The sequence below is a fragment of the Peromyscus californicus genome, unplaced genomic scaffold, assembly GCF_007827085.1.
Source record: "Peromyscus californicus insignis strain IS unplaced genomic scaffold, ASM782708v3 Scaffold_17__1_contigs__length_78620276, whole genome shotgun sequence".
Taxonomy (NCBI): Eukaryota; Metazoa; Chordata; class Mammalia; order Rodentia; family Cricetidae; genus Peromyscus; species Peromyscus californicus.
Window position 1 is genome coordinate 28,955,444 of NW_026294469.1, and position 24,451 is coordinate 28,979,894.

The following is a 24,451-nucleotide window of genomic DNA, read 5'->3' on the forward strand; positions in this document are numbered from 1 at the left end:
TGCAGTGCCAGGGAGCCAAGCACCTGCTCATCAGAGCAAGCCGAGCAGAGCTGATTTCCGTGGAAGGATGGCTCTTGCTCCCCCTCCTCCTTCCGCTCCTGCTTCTTGGTGTCACAAGGCTGATTTTATCTCAGAAGCAGCTGTGTTTACTGCAGTTTAATAATTCTTAATTTCCTGAAGGGGGACACATTATATCACGAAGTCTCATCTTAGTCTGCATGATCTGGAAATTTCCACCCATCTCTGTGATATTTGAAATGTTTCTGTTTGTGAGAGACTGACTTGCCTTCTGTGTGATCTAGTTTCATGGCCCTCTCAGATACATTCCTGTCTTAAACAGTGCTGTCCACTGTGAAGTGCATCCTCCCTGCTGCCCAGATTATCACTGAGTGCGATCTTACCTATGCATCTTTGTTAGTCACTGAAATTTGCATGTGCATGGACTGTGCATCCATGCAGCTTCATTCTCCCTTAGGAGATACCCTGTCCTTTTTGCAGTTTAACTCATACAAGGTTGGAAGAAAAGGTAAGATATTATGAACCATCCTGCCAGTCCTCTGCTTTGTACAGGGACATTTTTCTTTGAGCAGCTCAGCATCATGACCTTGTTTCCAATTCTGTAATATAAATATAAGCCTGATTTTTCCTCATCCTACTCAATGGCTGGGAAAGTAACCCAAAATGTTTGGTGTACTGCAGGGTCTTCCTGTACACTTAAAGGTGTACACAATTGGTCCAACATTGTTAACGTCAGGCCTTCAGTGAGAAAATAGAACGTCCTAGGCTTCAAAGTAGAGGTGGCACGTTGATTTTTTTTTAGTTGTAAACAACAAGAGTTAGCTTTGAGTAATTTAAAATATGTGTAGAAGAAGGAAGGTTATCGGGAGGTTTCTGGGGTAGTGTCATAATTGAAAGCAGAGTTGAACCATCAGGTACTGCAAAGCTCTCTTGAGGTTCCTCCTGCTAGCTGACATCGCTCTTTGCATTTTCCTCAGCCACTGCCTCTCTTCTAGATGACCATCACAGGTCTTACTTCTTATTTGACAGAAAAAGTAGATTCACTCAGATCTTCTACCACCAGATTAACACCCATGGGTGTGTTTGTGCCAGCTGTCCTTTGTTTCCACCTAAAGGCAGTCTGTCATGCTCATCCTGTGGCTATAGAGCCAATCAGTTGAGACTTAACTTATTCATTCAGCTTTCACATTTTCTCTTCCTCCTGTCCCCCAGTCTTTCCCGTTGGCACATATGCTTCTCATTTCCTCAGTTCCTTAAAAACTGAGAAAAGAAGAACTGAGAAGAACCTCCCCAGCCCCACGCCCTCAGTAGACAGCATCCCATTTCTCTATGCTTGCTGTTCACAATTCCTGTCTTCCTGTTGGTTCTTCTTGAACCTGCACAGGCTTCTACCCAGTACTCTAGGGAAGCGCCTTGTAAAGTGTTGTCTGTGACTTTGTTTTGCTGAATCAGCTTCAGACTTCCCTTCTTTCTTACTCTTCCTGCCTTGAAAGACTTTTATCCAGAAGCTTCTAGGACATCACATTCTCCTGCTTTCTTCAACTGCCTTTTCTCTGTTGTAGTTGATTGTTTTTTTACTCTTTAGCTCTTAACTCTTTGGGGTGGCCTGCCACCCAGCTCCCAAATAAATCACACACAGAGGCTTATTATTACTTACAAATGCCTGGCCTTAGCTTGGCTTGTTTCCAGCCAGCTTTTTCTTAACTTAAATTATCCCATCTGTCTTTTGCCTCTGGGCTTTTATCATTCTCTATTTCTGTATATCTTTCTTTACTTCTTTCTCCATGGCTTGCTCTGTAGCTAGGTGGCTGGGTGGCTGGCCCCTGGAATTTTCCACTTCATGTTCTCTTGCTCTTTCTTCTTTTCCTCCCAGATTTCTCCTATTTATTCTTTCTGTCTGTCAGCCCTACCTATCCTTTCTCCTGCCTCGCTATTGGCCATTCAGCTCTTTATTAGACCAATCAGGTATCTTAGCCAGGCAAAGTAACAAAGCTTCATAGAGTTAAACAAATACAACATAAAAGAATGCAACACATCTTTGCATCATTGAACAAATATTCCACAGCATAAACAATTGTAACACAACTTAAAATAATATTTTACAACACTCTATCTTGCTTACTGTGTCCAGGATGTAGCCCTTCAGTCCTTAGGGATAACTCTCCTTACTTCTGTCTCCCTCTCTACAATGTCTTCCTCAATTGGCCAGAGAATTGCATCCTTCCATCCCAGCATTCCTTACCCACCTGCATTTCTTAATTTTTCCCCCATAGCATGTGTTACCATCAACTATACGCTATATATGACTTACTTGGCTATTTGTTATTGTCATCTTCTACTGAATTATGAGCTCTGTAAGTGACAGTGACCATCTGACCAGCACTACTGTATCCCTGGCATCTAGACAATGCTTTGTCCATAAAAGTAGGTACTTGGTGATCATTTGTTGAATGAATACATGAAAGAAAGACAAAGAATGTATTCAGGGAAAGTATCAAGGGTCACCTGTTGGAGAATTGACTTTGCAATGTCTCAGCTCCAACCGCTTTTGTTCTCTTGTGATTCCACTACAAGTCGGCATTCCTAGCATAGAGCTGTCATAGCTGTTCACAGGGAATGCAGTAGGAGGGTATTTTGCTGGCATTCTCACATGCTATGAGCAAAGGCACCCAATTGGAAATTAAAAAAAAAAAAAAGTGGATTCTGTATTTGCCATCCTCAAAGAATACTTGGTAAGTAAAAAGTATCAGTTATTCAGGAGCTTACTATTGACCATTCTTTGCCATAAAGAATCCAGTTTGCATTAGAAGCTTAAGATCCTGGCACAGACACTACCTGTTTGGAGGGTCTGAGCAACTGTAGTGTGCATTATTATGTGCAGATAGAACCATCGTAATAAAAAATACAACACAACGTTTTCTTATTCTTCTAATACCTTGGCATATGTCCTAGTTTCCCAGAATGATTGATTCTGATTTTACATTAGCTGGCACTTCACAAGGGTCTAGCTTCCCTTCTCTACTTACCTTTGGGCACACTCTGGACCCAGAGCATATCAAATGATACTTGATAGAATGAAGACTTGGTTCACCAGAACTGGACACAATTGTATTTGCTGAAGGCACTAGGAAAATTGGGGCCTTCCATGTCTTCCCATCTAGCTGCCTGGTCAGGTTCTCTCATCCTCTGAATTATCGTTTTGCTACTTTAAGAAGTACACTTTCTTTTAAATAGAGCTGTCATGTAAATGGCTTTGTACACTACCTACTTACGAGCTTCTTTCCCCCAGTTATTCCTGATTTACAATGTCCTTCTCTCCGGCCCTAGCCAGATGGTTAGCAAAGCAGAGGACAGTGGCAAAAATGTAACTTTCTCTGTGTGCCATCAGTTTGTGGTGATCCTTGACATGAATGGTGCATCTGAAATGGTTTCGCTTGTGTTAAGTCTGATCTGAATGGACAGAAAAGGAAGGTAAGTCTCATGCAAATGTGTGATGCCTTCTTCCCCTGCAGGAGCTCCCTTCAGGTGGCAATGCAATACAAAACTAAATTCCTAACTTGCCTGTAAAGGTGCTTTTTAAAAAGAAATCTAAGAGTTCCGGTAGAGCGCTGCTTTTCACAAGTGCAATTTTCTGTTATGTACTCTGTGTTGTTAAATGGCCGCCTCCAATCTCTGTATTCTCTGGGCGTGCCAGCCCACTGGCAACCATGTTCTCCAGGGTCACTGGTGTCTAAGAGAATCTCTGATGAAGGAGACATGGCCAGAGCTACACCAAGAGGCACACTTGGCCTTCTGATTCACTTCTTTGTGTCTCTTATAGCATTTGCTGAGGACAAGGCAAGTTGCTAAGTATTTATTTCTATTAGGTGGTAATAGGGAATTTGGACTGACTGAGTTTCTCTTCCTGTTTCTTTTCAAACTTGTTTTATTCCAAGTGTTGAGCTAATTTACCAACCCTTTAAGTTTCTTCAGCAATAGATTTAGAAGGATCCTTTTTTTTAAATTAAAAAAAATGTACTTACATATAACACACACACACACACACACACACACACACACACACACACACACACACACACACACACACTGCACTCAAGGAAAACAGTGTACAAGGTAGCCATGGTATTCTAACTTGGGCTTTCTTCTCTTGGCTTCTTTATTTTGGAATTTTTATATAATAACCATGTGTGCTATTTAAACAGTTATAATTATTTTTAATGAGAGGAGCAGGCTCTGAGTCTGAGCCCCTTTTAACTTAGGAGACATCTATAACTTCAAGTAGTGGGACTGGGTGGGACAGGGACAGAACAGTCAATCTCTGGTTATTCTCAGACAGAATCCCTTTTGTCTGACTTGTCCCCTGTCCTTTGTCTGCACTTTTGCTCACTGGCACCTCTGCCAGGGAGAAGGCTGAGCTTAGCAGCCCTAGAAATGGTAAAGCCTTGTAATTTAGGAAGTTTTGCATTCTGTTTGCCTGCTTACTTTATCTGTCCACAGATAACCTGCACTGCAGTGCTGGATGCCTGGGTGTGGGGTACATGGTGCAAGAGCTCAGGTAGGGAGCGCAGCTCTGTTTGAGAAGGCAAGAAGCAAAGACCATGGAGAAGGGGGAGTGGGGCTAAAGCTGTGTTTTTCCTGTTGGTTACTTTTTATTGAAACATCAGAATTGTTCTGATTATTACCTAGAACAAGAGTGTCATAATTCCAGGAAGTATTCTTTTAACATTTCAAATGTGCGTAACAACTACTGTTCTGTTAGAGGTCAACGTTTTATAGAGCTGTGTAAATAAGCATTGTATGTACTGATTAGAATTTATAATCATCAAAATAGGAATTTTTTTTGAAGATTCCTTATTGATTATCTACTTATAGGAAAGAGACAGTAGACTTTTAGGTTAAAATTAACATCTTGAATTTGTTTTGAGGGCTTTAAAAATGTATCTTGGTTAATTTAACATTGACCATACTAATATATATATATATATATATATATTATATTATATAATATATATATATATATATAGTGTGTGTGTGTGTGTGTGTGTGTGTGTGTGTGTGTGTGTGTGTGTGTGTGTGTGTAGAAAGTAAATCACTGGGTCCATTAAAGAGCTCCTCAGCCACAGTGCGACAAGGAGGGACAAAAGGGATTTTTTATTTTTTTAGGAGCTCCCATTCATTTCTATTTACACTGAGGTCTGGATGCTGCTAATAAGGATCACAGTGACCAAAGATGCACTTTGAATCTTGATATTGGCTTTTCCTTTTAACTGTTTTCTCTTTCCTATAATCACCTGTCTGTCCATGAAATACTCAGAGGTTTTTAAGGTTTCTCAACACAATTCGAAGGAATTCTTCTGATTTCTCAACTTGCTCCCTCTTCTGTCTAGCCATCAGTCCAAATCAATGACCGATTCATTGTGAGGAACAGATTGGCAGTATTGAGAAATGCATAAGCTCTGCAAACCTTTGCAATTCTCTTGTTAGGCATCTTACCAAATCTCACATGTGCAAGAGGGTGTGTACAGTGTTGTTCCCTGCAGTGTTGGTTAGAGCCTACTAATGTGGAAAGAGATAAACAATGCTGGCCTACTTCCAAGGCATTTGAAAGAATGAATAGCATTTATCATAAAAGGATAAAATTGGGTGAAAAACACAAGCTAAAAAGACAGAACACTTTGTTACCATTTTTGGAAATTGACACACACACACACACACACACTCATACTCACACTCACACATCCCTAATCAGACACACACAAATCAGTTTTAAAATATCAAAAGATAATTCAAAAGGATACACACTGATTGTATTAGTTATTTTTCTATTGCTGTGATAAAACACATGGCCAAGGCAACTTCTAGAAGACAGAGTTTCTTTGGTCTTAGTTTCCTGAGGGAGTGAGATAGGAGTCTGTCCAGGTGGGGATTGTGGCAGCAGGTGGCAAGCGTAGCAGCAGGAACAACTGAGACCTCACATCTTGAACCAGAAGCAGGAAGCAGAGAGAGTGGACTGGGAATGGTCAGTCTTTGAAACCTCAAAGTCTGCCTCCACTGACACACTTCCTCCAATAAAACTTTACCCCCTGAAGCTCCCCCAAGCACACCACTAACTGTAGACCAAGCATTTAAATGCCGAAGTCTGTAGGGAACATCTCATTCAAACTACTACAGTAATATTCATGCTGATGTTTTCTCCTGGAAGTCAGAGGGAATGGAGGTGGGGTGGAGACACAAGAGGACTCAGTGTTGACGTGGGCATTTAACAAATATAAATGTAATTGTCATATAAATGTATGAATACATACATGAAAAGTTTAGCAAATTTATGTGTGTAAGTGTGTGTTCCAAATTATTTTCCTGTCCATATTACTTTAGTGGTTTTTTTTTTTAAAGTGCATTAAGTTTAAGAGAGTGAGTAATTATCATTCAACCTGTAAGATGGTTAACCAGACTATAGGGGTTGGGGTGGAAGTTGTTAGAATGTATTGTGTCAAGAATTGGAACAGCCTAGCTTAAAGCCTAGAATAGCAATTGAAATAAAGAACCATGGAACCAAGGCATTAAAGGGGCGAATCTCTTCATAGGATTCATAGGGCTGATGTTAAGCTACCAGAGAGAAATGACACAGAAGCACCATGGCTCCTTGCCACCTGATCCTAGCTAGACTCTGGGCAGGTCCTTTTTATCCCAGAGTGTAAAGTCTGGGAAGCCTCTGTCACAGGTATTAGCTCCCCTGTGCTCCCGCAATCACAAACACATCCCTTATAAAGGGCTCACTGTTTCTGGATGCACAGATCACCCCTCCCATCCCCACCACACCCCATAGTGCTATCATTTTTGACTAGTATTTTTGTAGAAGTCTTGTTAGAGGATAGGTCTGGTCTATCTGAGGAGAATGAGGAATTTCATAAACTGAAATGTATGGTCAAAGAGAAATCTCATCCCAGCACCAAGGTGGCAGAAGAAGAGAGACCCTGAGTTCCAGGACAACTTGGATTACACAACAAGACCTAGTCTCAGACATCAAGCAAGAAAACAGAATAGAGACATCTCTCTCTGATTCTGGATGTGCACAATAGTCTAGATCACCTAGAGGAGTGGGTGAGGACAGGCCTGGGATGGAGGGGAGGCTCCTGCTCTCATTGTCTCGACTCCTGTTTTCTTGGGTAGTCTAAGCATTTTCCCCACTCAGCACTGGACTCCAGTGAGATCTTTCAGCCTGATTGCTTCTGACCTCTGTTACCTGCCTTTGAAGGCCTTTACATGCCTCCTGTTTCACCTCCACTGCAGTGAACCAAGAAACTGTATTTCCCTACTCACTGGGTGCAGACAGGAAGAAGAAAACTAGCAAGATTGCTAATAAAGAAAGGAAAACTCAGCAAAAGTCAATTTCATGTCTTACCCAGCTTATAATAGCATAGTAACTAAATAAAAAGGGCATTTAGGCCTGGGGTATAGTTCACTGATACAGTGTGTGCCTACTATGCACTCAAGGCTTCGTGCTCTCTCACTGCAGTGGGGAAAGGGTTAGTTTAGCTGCAGGGAAAGTCAGTCTAGACACAAAGATGTTCCCAGAGCTGAACCTCAAGTGAAGCAAAGGATATGCCTGACTGTAGAGTGCAAGGAGGCAATAATCCTGACACAGCCAAGAGGTAGGGTTCCTTTGGATTCTGCACCTTGGAGAGTCTCATTCCTCAGCCTATCCCATTCCCTGGTTGAGTTGAAATTCCCATACTCAGCATTTGTGTCAGCGTTTGAGTCTGACCTCTTCCCAGCTGTGGACAATGATTAAGAGTTGTAGCATATGGGTCATTTGGTCTGTCTTCATCTTGTCATTTCAGACTACATCTGGAATTGTATGGCAGTCACTGGAAAAAGGGTTTCGGTTAGAGGGTTGTAATTTGAAAATTTTCAGGAATAACTCTTGCCATTTAGTGTGGATAATTGAAAATTGTCCCCTCCATTAAGTTCAGTAGCTCAAAGCTGGCTCTGTGTAGCACTGTGGCAAAATACAAACAGGTGGCTTCAATTTCCTTAGGAACCAAGGAAGTGTCTCTAGATATTTCTTCCATCTCCTCTCTAAGTTGAGTGCTTTACTGATGTTGAATTGGTGAAACAAGTTCTTATGAAGGAGCCTCTAAATATGCATGGCATTTTTGTCTCAAAGAATCAATATTACAGTCATGCTCGTAATCTCCTGGCCATTCTTTGTAAAGACAGAGCTTGAAGGTAAGTTTTAGCCGAATCAAGCCAGAATAATACTGAATACAATGCAGTGAATATCAATTTCTCTGTCTGTCTGTCTATCTATCATCTATCTACCTCTAATAGATATAGATTTATAGATTTCTATAGATATCATATACATATACATGTATATAGATATAGATAGATATAAAGATATAGAAAGACCACAGTATGCATAATAGGTATAGAAGAAAAAGAGACTCAGATCTATGTCATAGATATTTTCAACAAAATCATGGAAGAAAACTTCTCTAATCTAAAAGAAGAAGTATTTATCAAAGTGTAAAAGGCATGCAGAATACCAGATAGACAGGGCCAGAAAAGAAACCCCCTATGTCATATAATAGCCCAAACACTGAATGTAGAGAACAAAGAATGAATATTGAAAGTGACAAGAAAGAAAGATCAAGTCCCACAGAAAGTCAGGCCCATCAGATTCATAAAAGAAACACTGCTGGATTTAAAACTACAGATGGATGGACATAAACACAGTGAAAACTGGGTGACTTCAATACCCCATTCTTACCAGTAAACAGGTCTTGTAGAAAAAAACTATAATGATAAACACCCACCCAACAAAAGAGACACAATTTCCATACCAAGAAACACTGTCAATGACCTCACTCCTAGACCTCATTGTAAATACACAAATGTGAGAAAACAAAACAATACATTTCTACCAAAAATCCATACTCCCATAGTAATGTACCCCAATTAAAATGACTGTTAATTCAAAATAGTAATAATAAACATTATCAAGGAACTCAAAGAGGATAGGAATAAATGACAAAATGAAGACATTGAAAATTGAAACAGCTGACTTAATGCAAATGTTTCAATAAATGAAAATATAATTTAATAAAGAGAAAATCTCTGGAGAAAAGCCAAAAATAAAATAAAACTTTCAAACAATTTCAGAGCAAAGCATCACCAACAGGCTGGATCAAGTGGAAGAAAGAATATAAAGTCTTGAAGACAAAGTAGAAGAACTGGAAAGAAAATGTCTAGTCCCTAAAACACAAAACACAATTAAAACAAAACAACCCAAGAACAGATCATGTAGAATCTCTGGTTTGAAGCTGTTTCCTGTTAACCTAATTTTGTCAGGTACCTGACAGCTGTATGGGGCTTAGGGTTCAGTCTTTGGACAATTTGGTGTTGATATTCAAATGGAGTTTCAGAAGTAGTCCTGGCTTCACATGTTAAGTGAAGTTTCTAAGCCCAGGATCAGACCTATAGAGTTATAAGAGTTTCACAGCTGTTCTTTAGAAGTGCTGGGGGAGGTGCACAGAAATTTTATTTAGGCAAAGTGCACTGGATCAGTTGACAAATGTGAGTCTAGGATCCCTACTTGAAGATGGGGAGCAGAGTTGGAAGGTAGGCATGTGGGTTTCTAGTATTGGTCTAATGACCCTTCCTGGAGAAAAACATATCTTGATCATTCAGGTAGGTGGAGCTGGTGGCGTATGTTCTAGAGAAGGGGCCAAGAATACACAGTGGGGATGGATGGAAGTGGTAGGGTTGCTCAGAGCTAGGGAGTGGGTTAGGAGGCAAGGGCCCTAGGGAAGTGGAGAGTTATCAGCACCTGTTGGGCCTCCTGAGAAGAGGTTCTGGAAGACAGGTACAGGACAGGTGTTCCTCAGGTAGAGTACAGGATGCTTTACAAGTTCTTAAGCATAAAGTTGTAGGTAAAAAGTTACTTACCATATTTGGACATTAACAACTAAGTATTTGATCATCTTTCTTATGGGAGAAGTCTTCATTGTGGGGTGTACATTTTATTGGACATACCAATAAAATGCAGTTACTATGAATCTTAGCAGAGTATATTCGGAAGTTGTTGGCAGTCTTGACGTCCTTGAGGAAGCAAGAGCTAAAGTTTTCTTTATTTTTTCATTTTCCTCCTTAGATGATGCATTGTTTTCTAAATATGACCAGTTTTTACTGAGCCATAGTCAACATTCACCTTCCTTGGGAAGCTATATTACCATTTAGAAATAGCACTAAAATCCTGGGCTCATTTCTACCCTATGTGAACACTTTGATTATGATCAGTTTTATTTTAGCTGAATTATTGCTGCTCTTTCCCGTTTATCCACTCTGCTGTCCTTTCTGGATTGGATCTTGCTTCTCTGCATATCCCCAGTGGGTACTCTGTTGGCCACAGAAATGGGGTTATGGGAAATACATTCTCTTACTTCTTAGCTCAAATTCAGCATAACTTTATCCTGTCTTCTATTTCAGATCTCTCTCTTTCTCTCTGATAAGAAGTCCCTGAGATACTGTATATGCAAAGGACCATTTTTAAGTCATTACATGTAGTAAAACTAAGGTCTGGTTTTACGGAAAGTAATGGTAAGGTTGAAATGAGACCTGCTATTGCTTTCTTTCTCTTCTTTATTGAACTGCTGTCCATGCCATATCCAATGGTCTGTCTTGTTGATGTTTATGTCTATCATACTCTCAGTGTAGCCCACTGGGAGACATTCAGAGTATACAATGAAAACTCCTTTTGGGTGGGATTCCCACAGCTGGAGAAAGTGCTGTTAATGACCTAGCTGTGGGGGATGAGTTACTTTTCAGGGAGATTAGGATTATACCATGACCACAGTATTCTTTATCATTAAAACTTAATCCTGCTCTAAAATTTTTAAAAGCTTTTTTATTTTCCTTCATAATATGCCATTAAAGTAGAAAAAGAGAAAAGAAATGAGAGAGAACCAGATTTGATTTTCTGTGCCTGGTGGTGAGCTCTGGATTCTCATCATCCAATACTGATTGATTTGTGATGGCTCTTGGAAATGTACTTGGAATGCATAAAAACCCTGCTCACTCTTTTTGGAATGCATGGAGTGTTTACAGGAAATTTGGCAAGAGCAGAGGAAGGCTTATGGCATCCTTTTCCACAGCTTTGGAAGGAGGCATGATTTTAGGGGAGCCTTGCCCTTTTCATTGCCTTCATCAAAGCCAGAGTCTGTTCTCCCCAGCATAACATACAAAGACCTGTTGTGATCTGGCCACGGCCTCCTCTCCAGCCTCATTTCTTTGTTCCACACCCTAAGTGTGCAGTTCTGGAAGTCACCAGTCGGTACCTACACATGCCTCCCTGACTTTGCTCCTGCCAGTCTCTCCATCACAGAGGCCCTGGCCCTGTGCACTGTGCATGCTGTGGTCATGGCCCTGGAGATACGGGGCTATTTGGTTTCCTTCCTTCCTGTTACTGTGAAGGCGCCTTAAAGCTAAGTCAGTGTCTGTGATATCATTTGTCCTACACTACTCAATCAAGCTCTCTGTAGGCGCTTCAAAGAAGATTCTTTTGAGAGCGAGACTTGTAAAGGACCAAGAAATTGATTGTATTCTTGGTGGAAGAATGCTTTCTCTCCAGAGTATCTGGAAAAAGAATTATAAAGATTGATACAGCCATCCATTGGGCTAGAAAAGTACCAGTCCTTTCTGGTTTCACTTAAGAGACAAAAAACCATTGTTGATTATTTATCCAGAATCTTGACTATGGGAGAAAACTCTTGGGCCTCCATTTTTATTTTCACTTCATCATATAAAAACCAGCTAACATATGTTAGTTCCTGAAGCTATGAGAAAAAATCCATGTGCCATAAATCCTAATCCTGGATTCTCTTCATGTTTTCCCATTAATCTCAAGAGTGACCGCTTACCGCTCTTTTGAATGGCTTTTGCCCTTTCTAGCACTTTTCACTGCTGCTGTGGCACTTCAAGTTGAAACTCTCTTGTTAAGCCTACACCCACATTATGATCCTTCCCTCTCAGTGGGGGGTCCTGTTGCCACAAAGCTCATTCTAGTCTATGTGCCAGGAGTCGCCCAGCATGACTGGCTTTTCCTATGCTCAGATAACCATGAATGCCTGGAGCCACATTAGAGTTTTGGATTCCACATCCTCTCTCCCCAATATTTACTGACATTGTCTGCTTCGTACAGCTGCTTCAGTGCCATCTACTGAATTTTACGAGCCAGGTCATGTTCCAGTAAGTTTCTCAAGCACCAAAGAAGGTATTCAGAAGGGTCATTGGCATTGGGACCTATGCTTGCTGTCAAGGGTCTTAAGTACCATGTGCTTCAAGATGTGCGCAGAATAGAGTGCAGTTACTGCTTCTTTACTGCTTGGACTTACTTCAGGGCCTCAATATGCTTTCTCACCCATGGCTAGATTCAAGTGCTTCAGCTTATCCTGCCTCACACTATGGGGAACCAGAGCTCTTGCTGCCTCTGCTCTGAGAACTTGGTGCTCGTATGTGAATTAAAGGAATCTGCCCTTCAGCAACGATAAAACATGACTGTCTAAGTGTTCTGCTTGCTTTGAAAGTACCTTAGTGTAAGGAAAAGACGTCTGGTAGAGTTCAGGGGACTAGAGATGCTCCAGACCTTTCTGGTTCCTCATGACCAAATTTAGCATATGCCTGAGACACTGTGTTTGGAGAGCCTTTGCATTGCATTCCCAGCAGCTTCCTCTGGCTTCCTCAGAATTGCCTACCTCTATGTGACTTCAAGGCTTTTGTCTTCTGGGCTGGAAGATAACTCCTCTCTCCTCCGTGTGATAAACTTCTGTGGTTCTGTAGAAACTTAGGAGCCAGCAGAATCTTTAGGAGGTCCAAAGGGACCAAGATTTAACATTCTTAACAAGCTTTCTGTGGAAACGGAAGCCACAGTCCCTTGAGAAACCCTTCTCTAGTTCCTAGTTCAGAGTCCCATGTTTAGAGTCCTTCTTACATCAACTACCTTTCACAACTTCATGTTTTCTTTTCTTTATGCCATTTTCTGGTTCCTATTGCTCTTATGTATGCTTTATATATTGTGAGTGGGTTATAGGACCATCTACTGTTTGGGCACACCCTTTAAAATTTTTGTATTAGTTCTTTGAGGATTTTCAACAGTGTGTTTTGACCATATTCACCTCGCTTTTCTTCTCACCCAACTTTGTATTCTTTCTTTTTTTTCCCCCATCAAAACCAATTTGTGCTGCTCAGATATTCTAACCTTCCACCAGAGCCTGGTCAACAACTTATTAAGGGCCACCTATCAAGGGCTATTTTTAGAGAAAACTGACCCACTATCTCCCAGCAGCTAAGAATTGCCAATTACTCCTTATCTAAAGGTGCATCTTTATGCCTAATTCCCCCCTCCATGCTGGTATTTGGTCTAGTTTAGGGTTGCACATGTCTTATGCATGCTGTCACAACCACGGTGAGTTTATAGGTAGAGCTTGGGCTGGATCTGTCACAGTGTGGTGCATAGGGCTGCATTGTCTGTGTTTTAGGGACAGGCAAATTGATATTGTGCATTGGCCATTAGCAGAGTGACTAAATAGATCAGATTGAGATATTATGGCATATTATAAATAAAACTGAAGGATTTGAGCCAAATTGTAATCTTAAAATATTGCCGGGCGGTGGTGGCGCACGCCTTTAATCCCAGCACTCGGGAGGCAGAGCCAGGCGGATCTCTGTGAGTTCGAGGCCAGCCTGGACTACCAAGTGAGTTCCAGGAAAGGCGCAAAGCTACACAGAGAAACCCTGTCTCGAAAAACCAAAAAAAAAAAAAAAAAATATTGGTCATAGTGGTCATTAGTTTCACAGAAAAGGCCTTCTGGAATAGTTAAATTTCACATGAACAACAACAAAGACATATACAGTGGAATATGTGGAAAAAATACTATCTCTGAAGGGTAGTGCCTGTCTCTTGGCCTTTATTCTGGAAATGGAATTGTGTCAGGTCATTGAAATCTTTATGTGAGGGTGTTGAGAAAAAAATCATATAAAATAAATGAACCAGTTTTTGAAATATTCAGCCCACTGGCATGTAACATATTGGCAGTGCTGTGTAAACTTCATTGTTTCAAACTAATTTCAAACCATTTTCTTCACTTCCTGTGGAAGCATTGCCTGAGGCACTGTGCTCTATCCAGTATTCCTAAGCATTTTGGTCATAGCACCTAAATGTCTTTGTTTATTTAAATGACATTTACTGATACTTACATGGTTAGAAGTGAAGACTGAAAAAACTCTTTAAAGATTTAATTTATGCATTCATCATCATTTGTTTAAGAAAAATCCTTAATATCTGACTTAGCAGAAGACAACTGGATAATTGGTCTTTTGAACCCACTCAGTCTATAGTGGCCTACCCATCAGCCTCCTTACCAGTTCTTCCATTTCCAGTGGTCAGTTAACCACGGTCTGAAAGTATGCAGTGAGAAGTCTTAGGGTTGAACTAATCATGATGTTTAAGTTGCATACCACATTAAGTAGCATGGTAAAATCAAGGCTGAATAAAATCAATACTTTTCTGGTTTATTAAAGGACTTCCTAAGTAAAACTTGTCTTCTTATATTTTAGTTTTAAAGCTTTGAGTGTGTGACGGAAGAATCCACTGCCTCTTGGTAGAGTTGATGAGTCTGAGGCACCATCATTTTAGTTGTTGTTTTTATAACTCGATAAACCCCTGCAAAGGTCTTGTCCATCTCCCAGGAGTCCATGAACCAGTACTTTGAGAACTGCTATCCTAGGTAGTAAGTAAGTAAAGAAGGAAACCACAAACAGCTTTACAGGGTGCTCATTCCAGCCACCTCATAAAGAATGCCTGGCAAGCCAGAAGGCAGTTCCCTGTTGGCATATCACAGCACCTTTAATTGATTCTACAGAAATACTCAAGTCCACTCATGAGAATTTGAGAGATAGTAGAACTAACTTCAAAGTCACTCCTTTGTGATCTACCCAGAAATCTAACATTTGTGATTCCAGTCCTTTTAATATGTTTGATTTGATTGAACATTTATTAGAATGTATTTTCAATGAATTATAAAAACTTAGAGATTTTTAATTTTTTTTTGTATAGAATTCCAAGTTTTAAAAAACTATAATTCAGCCAGATGTGGCAATATACACTTGGATACTTGAGTAGTTGAGGCAGGAGAATCAGGAGGTCAAGATTATCCTCAATTACATAAGGAGTTTGAGACCAGTCTATGCTGTATGAGACCCTGTCTCCTAAAACAAAGCAGGAAACAAGCAAAAGACTTCAGATTCAGATTTCTATTAGTTTCTTTTACTTTGAGACTATTTCTACTTAAGAATCTAAACCGAGTAGAGTTCAAAGCTCAGAATCCTCATTTTGGAGCCCTTTTAATTCTCCTGTTTCTAGAACTGTGCTAGATGCTTTTTGTCATAATCTATAGTGTCAAGAATTAGTACATGCATTTTTTTCTCTTTGTCCTGGGTAGAATAACTGATATGTTTTCTTAAATGTTCATTCCTTTCAAACATAAAGTTTCTAATCTGCCATTTTAACTATACCAATAGATAATTTTAGAGCTGCTAATATTTTACAATTATTTTGCTTTATAATAAGTATTTTATTTTTTCTTTGAAAATTCCATGCATGTGTACAATGTATCTTGGCCATGTATACCCTTTGCTCTCACCTCCAACTTTCACAGGATACCCCACTCATTATATCTCCTTCATAACTTCCTGTCCTTTTATAATTATTTGTAGCTGTGAAGTTTCTCAGGTTCCGCCCAGCCCTGTGGTCTCTCTGCAGCTTATAAAATAATCATTCAGAGGCTTAATATTATTTACAAACTGTATGGCCCATGACAGGCTTCTTGCTAGCTAGTTCTTACAGTGTAACTCAACCCATAACTATTAATCTATCACCACATGTTCCGTGGCTTTGCCTGCATCTCATTACATGTTGCTCCTAGGATGGCAGTCTGGCATCTCCTCCCTCCACCTTTCTCTTTCCTGTCTCTTCTTGGATTTCCCGCCTACCTCTGAGCTGCCTTACCATAGGCCAAAGCAGCTTATTTGTTAACCAATGGGAACAACATATATTCACAGCATACAGAAAGACATCCCACAGCAATTATTTATTTTTAACTGACTGAGTTCAGTTAGCACTATCTATATGTGCATGGATGTGGGGTCACCCATGGGGGTATGGAGAACCTAACAGGGGCCACACTCCTAAAGAAAAGTGGCCCTCTCACCCCAGCAGGATCAGCTTTCCAAAGCTCCTCTGTCTGTACTGTTTTGTTCTGATGAGTTCAAACTTGGCTTAAAACCAAACCATACCTAAAATTGATAGGGAAGTTTAATTGACTGTAAATTGCCTAGTCTCGAAGGCTAGCATGATTTTAATCTGTATTCTTGGATTATTTTATTTAAAAAGACACAGCAGCCCCTTGTAATTTTAGCACCAGCTAGAAGACACAATAGCAAAACAGCAGTGAGGTTCCCAGACCATGCAGTAATGGGAGAGAGACCAGCAGACCACTAGAGAATGGAAGGAGTTTGAACTGTGATACCTTCCACCTAGTCAAGAAAGCTTAAATTTGGGAATCAGAAAATCTAAGACAAGCTCTGGAAGAGTCTACACAGCAGGAAATCCCCTGCTTTAAGCCTGTTGTCCCTTCTTACTGTTCGACCCACTTCAGTGCCAGTAGCCTACAGGCAGAGGCCAGGCAATGGTTCGGGCCACGGGTTGCTCTAGCAGAGGACACTGTGACAGGCCCAAGACAACAGGCCTGCCATAAATCCAAACCCATGCACTGGTCAAGAAATCTTAACAGGCTTCCCTAACATTTAAAGCACAGACTAAGAAAAATCTTAGCACAAGTATACCATAAGGAATTTATTTTCCTACCTCAGCCAGGGATCACTAAAGAAACTGATAACCACATTCAAATTTGTCTGGCAGTGATACCCCTTAGCTCAGTTGCAGACTAGATACTCAACTTATATCACCTTTGATTTTTACAACTACAAACTGACTTTGAAGATAAAGTTAATATTATAAACAAACAAGTAATCTATTATCAGCTAGAGCCAGTGGAAGCAGTGTGTGGGAGTATTAAGAGCCCTGAACTTCATATAATAAGACAATAAGAGAAAAAATTTAAAAGATACAAAAAATAATGCTTAAAATAACTAAAACTATAAAAAAGAGGTTAAACCAAAAGAACAGGCAGATTTGAAGGAAGTTTGTAATGATCATAGAAATAGAAATGACCATTGAAGTTTAAAAATCTGTTGATGAAATAAAATACCAAACTAAACAAATCTGAGGAAAGACAGGAAGATAGGAGTTAGAAAATTACCACAGTGCAGTACAGAGAAATATTAAAATGGAAAATGTTTGAAAAGAGGGCTGGGGGCTACACTTAGTGGTAGAGCACTCGTATAGCATGCATGAACCCCTGGGCTCCATTCACGGAACCACAAAATAAAGTTCAGGAGGAGAAGTTCCAAACATGGTCTACTATATAGTTGAGACCACAGACTATGGAAAAATTAGTTGTACTAAGTAGTTTTTCATGCCTGAAGCAGACTGCTCAAAGAAAAGTGTGTGTATTTAGCTTACAGTTTTGGAGGTTCAAAGGTCAAGATCATTAGCTTGACCTCTGGTGAGGTAGCAGCAGATGACTCATCATGGAAGGATTACAAGTAGCAGCAAATGGTCATAGCTTGAAAAGAGCAGAAACTAGTGCCCCACAGTCCCATGAGGGCATATCTCCAGTGACTGAAGGACCTTCCACTCAGTCTCACACTAAGGGTTTCACAGTACTTTCTGATCCTATATCTTGGACTCCTGGTGGGCACAAATCATAAACAACAACAGTAGTTTCTTAAGAGAGTGGTTGTAGATTTTCTGTAGTTAAGAGGTATGGTGCATTAGAGACTGTAGTCATAGACACTTCTAAAAGGAGAAGGGAGGCCCTGACTACACAAATGTACACCCTAAAGAAGCTGCATAACACAGAAGGCAAAGGGAACATCCACAAGAATAACTTAACTCCTGGGAGCCAAACCCTTGTGGCCTGCCGTGTATTGGTAAGTAGTGAGTGGGTGTCCTATCGCTTGCCTTGTCCTTAGTACCGTGGTCATGCTTTCTTCTCCTGTTTCTTTGTTGTGAAGTGATGTTAGTTACTGACCTCTCATGTGTAGCATTTACAGCTGGGCTTATTATCATCTCTCATTTCAGGCTTAATTACATCCAGTGATCTGAGTTTGAGGAGTTAGTTCCCGCCTACCCTCCCCCTCTTCTTTCTTCTTCCTTTCTTTCACTTTTAGGTTTTGGTCATAAAACGAGAATCGTTACTGCTTGGCCATGCCCTTGGGATTTTTCTGGCTTTGTAGACAGGAAATGAAATGCCTACAACTCTGGCCTGGACTTGATTTTCCCAAGCTCATTCCCTTTTTGTGACTGGATACTCATGTCCATATCTTTAGGATGTAAACATAGATCTGAAGGAATCCCTTAATTGGGAACCATCCCTGGGAGTGGGATGTGTATGACAGGAACCCTCACTTATGGACTATGAGCACAGAGGATGAGGCAGTGAGAATGAGTATAGAAGCGAGGAGGGAGCACAGATTTACAGATGAGGGTGATACAGAATGTTGCCCTGGTCCTCGAGCATCCTCTCTGTTTTCACTGTTTCTGTTTGCTGTTTGATGGTCAGTCCCAGTTGGTCTCTTGATGGAGACTTGTGACTTTATGAAAACCTTTTCTATCCCTCCTCAAGGAAGGGATTCTGTGCCAAGTGTTCCCTGGGTCTTCAGACAGTCTTTCATTTCCATAACAGAGGGTTGATTTCTCAGCCCCATGGTATATGATCATAAAGAGCTGTGAAACCTTTAGAGAGAGACTGATGGAAGATTTTAGGTCACTGAGATGTGCCCTCACAGGGCTGTGGGGCCCTAGTCTCTCCTTCTTTTCACCATTACTGGTTGTTCCCCCTTTTCCTTAGCATTTGGTCACACATTGCTTTGACATCTGTCAGAGGTTATGTTTTTTAGAGAATGGCTTTTATTACTTTCACCCATTTTAATTTTTTTCTTTACATTTCCCCAGCCCATAATACACAGCATTGCTTTGAAAGGTTGCTTCCTATGCTCTTCTGTCTGAAAACTAGATTATTGAAGTTTTTGTCATTGCTTAGTGGAGAAGCCCACATTTCAATTTCTGCTGCATCTTCTACCCAGAATTTGGAGTGATCCCTTCCTGAAGGAGGAACACATCTGTGTCATGGCAACAGGTTTGTGTGTGTGTGTGTGTGTGTGAGTGAGAGAGAGAGAGAGAGAGAGAGAGAGAGAGAGAGAGAGAGAGAGAGAGAGAGAGATGGTAGTGCTAGTGCTAGAAGGCTAGGGTCTGGAAATTGGGGAACTAATGCAGTGGCAGTGACGTCCTGTGCACACTCACAGTGGTCCCTGCCATTTTTCTGATTGAAGTTGTAGGTTATATGTGAATCAGTGGGTGTTGGTGGTTCTGTTTGTGGGATAGATAGCAGGGTGAGGGGTGTGGATGGGCCTGATACTTACTCCATCCCTCGTGGAGAACCCATCCAGGGAGGCTGCTCTGCCCCACCCTGTGGATGAACCTCCATCCCACCTGTCCTCCCCACTGCCTGCCTCTCAGGCTGGGGGCTCCCTCTTGATATTCCAGTCTGCTTCCTTGGCAGTTACAGAAGCATGTGCCTCTCCTAGGAGAACTTCCAAGAAATGTCATTTCAGTTGCTTACAAAAGTTTACTTTCACCCAAGGACTTCAGAGTTGGTCCCCAAGCATGTAGAAAATGGGTGCTGTATCTGATTCTTCCCCGGGTTGAGTTCTTACCACAGGGCTTTCCTTTTCCTCCCCCAGTTCAGCATGACAATTCCAACAAAGTGGCTGTGACAGAGCTGCCTTTTGCTACCCACTGACTTTCAGTGGGACCCAGATGGCTACACAGCTTAGAGTGGCCAGGTTATACACCGCTTGTTCCACGGCCTATCCGGCTGCAGGGAGGCACTCTCACTGCACAGCTTATGGGTACCAACACAGATAGCCTGGTTTCTTGCCTAGCCTCTTTTCTCTGAGGGTCTCTCCTACTGAACTGACTAATCCTTCATCATCTTCCTCCTTCACATCACTGCCCCATCTTATAGAGCACTTGATAGTTTTCTGAATTCTCACCACCTCTCATCCTCACTTTGACCTTTCTGTAAGCCCACATACCAGGGAAATAGCCCAGGCCTCTGTAGCAACCACAAATGTGTGTAATACTTCCCAAGTGCTATGGTACTCAATGGAGCTTGCTGGAATATTTTTGAAACCATTGGAGCTAAAATTTTGAGGCTCATGTCCCTTCAAGCTCTTTTTGCTAGATCCTAATGACAAACAAAACAGACATGGTTCTTGATATCATGGAGCTTCTAAACCAGTTAACTGAGAAATTGGCAGTATTTCTATTTCTGTCCTAGCCTGCCTCATGTGTGGTTGTGAGTAGACCTCAGAGAATTCCAATGCTGCACACCAAAGCAGGGAGAGTCATCCTTTCCCAGCATCAGATGCAGGGATCTGAAACATCCAGTTTTTAATGTGTGTATTAAATTATATTAAGGAGCCTGACGGTGGTAGTGCATGCCTTTAATCCCAGCGCTCGGGAGACAGAGCCAGGTGGATCTCTGTGAGTTCAAGGCCAGCCTGGTCTACAGAGCAAGGACAGGCACCAAGACTACACAGGGAAACCCTGTCTTGAAAAACAAAAACAAAAAAATTATATTAAGGATATATGTATTGTAAGACTGAAATACTGTAGTAGTTTTGTACTATAACTGTTTGTTTTTCATAATGTGGGATAAAATACAGCCTTACCCAATGAATCTTATTATTTATCTCTTACTTTTGGTTACCTTTGCTCATTGTTATATGTGTGCCCTGTAAGAAATCCTTTTACTTTAGGGAAAAATCCTGCATCACGGAGCATTTGGAAAGGATTTAGTCATTACTAATCAAATAAATGCATCTTAAAATAAGACAGGCACCAAGTTATCCACTACTTATAACAACTTTGAAAATAATGCTTTATTTTAGTACAAGAAAAAACAAGGGACTTAGAGAGACAGATACCCTAAAATATTGTATGTGGGAGTATAACTAGATATAGGTCTTCTGGGTGACATGTTGGCAGTATATACTAGTAATCTTTATTGCTTTTCATTAATAAATTCTGTTTCCATGGATTTATTCTGGAGAAAAGTATGTACAAGTACTTATGTACCTGGAGATTTGCTACAGTGTTTTGGGGAATGATTAAGTGTTGGCAACAATCTGAATAGCTGATACGGGGTTTGACAGCATTCCATCAGTGACAGCTACTCCATCAGAACTTTGTCCCTGGATACCAGCCTTTCATTAAGCAGTCAGACAGCCTGAGCCTGTCTCTTCTCTCCCTTCAAGTTAAGGATCAACTCTAGGAATCTTTTAAAAGTTTTACTCGTTTTGTTGGCTTTGTTTTCTACCCTTGTTTAATGATTACTTAGCTTTTAACATAGCCCAAGTGAATATAGTGTCATATAATAGATTTCTAGTGTCACTTTCTCCCTGTATAGAAGTGGATGGAGCTCCTTCCTATGTGCGTGACTGAGCAGTGGGATCTGTCAGTAACATGTTTTGGGAGGAGCCACTTCCTAAATGCGTTGAGACCACAGATATGGGACATGGGACCTGCTGGAAGCCACAGGCTGTTCTCATTATCATGGGGGAAACCACAGGGGTGACAAGGATTCCCAGGCTTCCATTCTATTCTGCAACTGTTGATACTGCCTTCAGAATTCCTATGGAACTTGTCTGGAATGTAATTGGTTTGAGTTCATTGCAAAGAGATCACAGGAAGGCATCGCTGATGCTCATGGTTGGAGATCCAACTCATTACTGTGCGGTGATTCCTTGCTCCTTTCCAGGATGTGGGTTTCTACCCTGTGCCCTTTGTACTTGGGTGTAGCACTCTCATCTCCTCTCTGTAGAAGCCTGTCCTTCTGCCCTACCCAAGTTGGTCCTCCTCCCCAGTTTTGGTCCTGTGTCATTTTTTGGTGGCATGGCATAAGTCAGAATGCTAGATGGGGTCAGGCTATGGGGTCCAAAGTGAGGAGCTGGGTTTACTAAGGACCTGCTGTTCTTTATATTATTTCAGCTCTCTGCATTGGCACATACCCAATGGTCTGTTGAAGCAGGCCATTGAAGATGTTTCTTCTAGAAAAATGTACATAGAGGTGTTCTTGACATGCTGTGGCCCACATTAGACTTTGCTTCTCCATCTCTGCTACCATCAGTGTGGCTTGCTTCAACCACCTTGTCTATTGAGCGCTCAAAGCAATATAACAACGGCAAGGTGTCCAGCATTGATGCTTGTACCATTGAGAACAGTTTAGTGTTTTGTCATTAAACACTTTGACTTCCCCTTTGAAAGCAATCTGTTTGATTTAGGCTTTGAGAAGGACACTTGCTGAGAGCCTGACGGTTGGAGTCCCAGATCTCAGCTTCTCTCTGTGAATCATTTGGTGTCTGTTACCAGACACTGCGTGCTATTCTCTGCCTAAAGAACAGTCCATTTTCTCATCTTCAACCTTTACTTCCTGCTTGTTGATGCTGTATTTTAAAACTTGTTTCCAGCTACTTGCTGTATATCTAAATAAATGAGAGGAACCATTGTTTCCCTTGGATGTGAATTCGAATTCAGATTCAAAACACTTGACAGCTGAGTGGACCAAGGGGCTGAGAGATGGTGATGCAGAAGTTGAGCGATGGGGTGGTGATGGTGGTACATGTGAGATGTGATCCACTCACCTTTTCTGATGTCTGTGGGCTGTGGAGGCTGTGAGATTATGTTGTCTTCTTTAATGAGTTCTGTTCACCCAGGATGAGTGCCTGCGTAAATATGTTGCTCCTTCTTGCTAACAGTCTGCCAGACTTTCTCTCACACATATAGTCCCACATATAGATTTGGAGTCTTGGTCATCCCTCCAAAATGGTGGTTTTCTTTCTCCGAAGCAGGATTGTGGATAGGAAAGAAGAAGCTCCAGGTGTTGGGCCTTGAGCTGCCTTCTTTGATTTAGGTTTTTGTCTCTGTTCCTTTATCTGTAAAATAGGATGAGTGATAAGGGGCTGTCTTCAGAAGACTGCTTTTTCTTTCAGGAATTAAAGGTGGTTGCATTAATTAATTTCAATATATTCTACAAGCGTTTCTTTGAAATGTTTTAATATTGGTCTGTTCCTGATGACCAGCACTTAGAGACCCCCTCCCCCCTCAGATCTCTGCTCCTTGTTCCACTAGACCTCCAGTTGAGGTCAGTTCTTTAGCCCAGTGGACTCACTGCAGTGGAGCCCTTCCACACAGTGGCTGGGGCAATTGACAGCAAATGCAGAGACCTGCCAAGGTGGCAGGCACAGGGCTTGGCACATTTAACTGCTCAGGTGCAATATAAACAGGGCTGTGTGGTGCTTTGTCTGTCATGATTCTCTACTGGATTTGATGGCCATTTGTACAGCTTCCTCTATCTCTCTCTGTGCAATATAAACAGGGCTGTATGGTGCTTTGTCTGTCATGATTCTCTACTGGATTTGATGGCCATTTGTACAGCTTCCTCTATCTCTCTCTGTGCAATATAAACAGGGCTGTGTGGTGGTTTGTCTGTCATGATTCTCTGCTGGATTTGATGGCCATTTGTACAGCTTCCTCTATCTCTCTCTGTCACTCTCTCTCTCTCTTTTTCTGGAAGATGAGAGAGCCATGGAATTTGAGCATTGCAGTCTTAGTAGCTGAGGCCTTTCTGAGCCTGAAGAGAGGCACTGCTGATATTGGGTTTCCCCTCTGATGAGCATTTTCTAATTGCTTTTCATCTCACTCAGTCAAGAACAAAGCCCTCACAGTGGCCTGCAAAGCCCTCCAGCATTTGCTGGCCCCAGGTCCATTGTCCGTCTGACTTGTGCTACTTTCCCTCTGCTCGTTCTGCCCCAGGTATACTGGCTTTCATTTTGTGTTGCCAGCATGCCATGCACCTTTCGACCTTACTGTATTCACACCTACTGTTTCCTGGGCATGTGACTTCCCGGGTGTCCACAAGGCCAACTTCTTTACTTCCTCCATTTTGTTACTGCATGCCTCCTTCTAGCCATTCTTCCCAGCTTACCTTTTAAAGATGCAACATGTCCCTAGTATTCCCTTTCCCCTTTCCCAGAATGTTCTTTTAGCACAAGACTATATTTTTGATGTATTATCTACTTTACCATACAAAATGACAATTTCTCTAAGGTGAATAACCAGGCGGGAGGGAGAGGTCTGTTTTGTTCATTGCGGTATCCCCAGTGCTTAAAGCAGTCCCTGGCACAGAGC

At 41.4% G+C, this 24,451-nt stretch overlaps 1 protein-coding gene and 1 non-coding gene across 8 annotated transcripts in view; one reads left to right on the forward strand and one right to left on the reverse strand.

Moving 5' to 3' along the window:
• Positions 1-24,451, forward strand: part of Arhgap26 (Rho GTPase activating protein 26) — a 729,500-nt gene that overhangs the window by 593,670 nt on the left and 111,379 nt on the right. The gene's annotated exons all lie outside the window — the stretch shown is intronic.
• LOC128113110 (small nucleolar RNA SNORA42/SNORA80 family) lies at positions 16,714-16,846 on the reverse strand. Its single transcript, XR_008219337.1, has one exon. It is a non-coding gene; the product is annotated as a small nucleolar RNA SNORA42/SNORA80 family (small nucleolar RNA).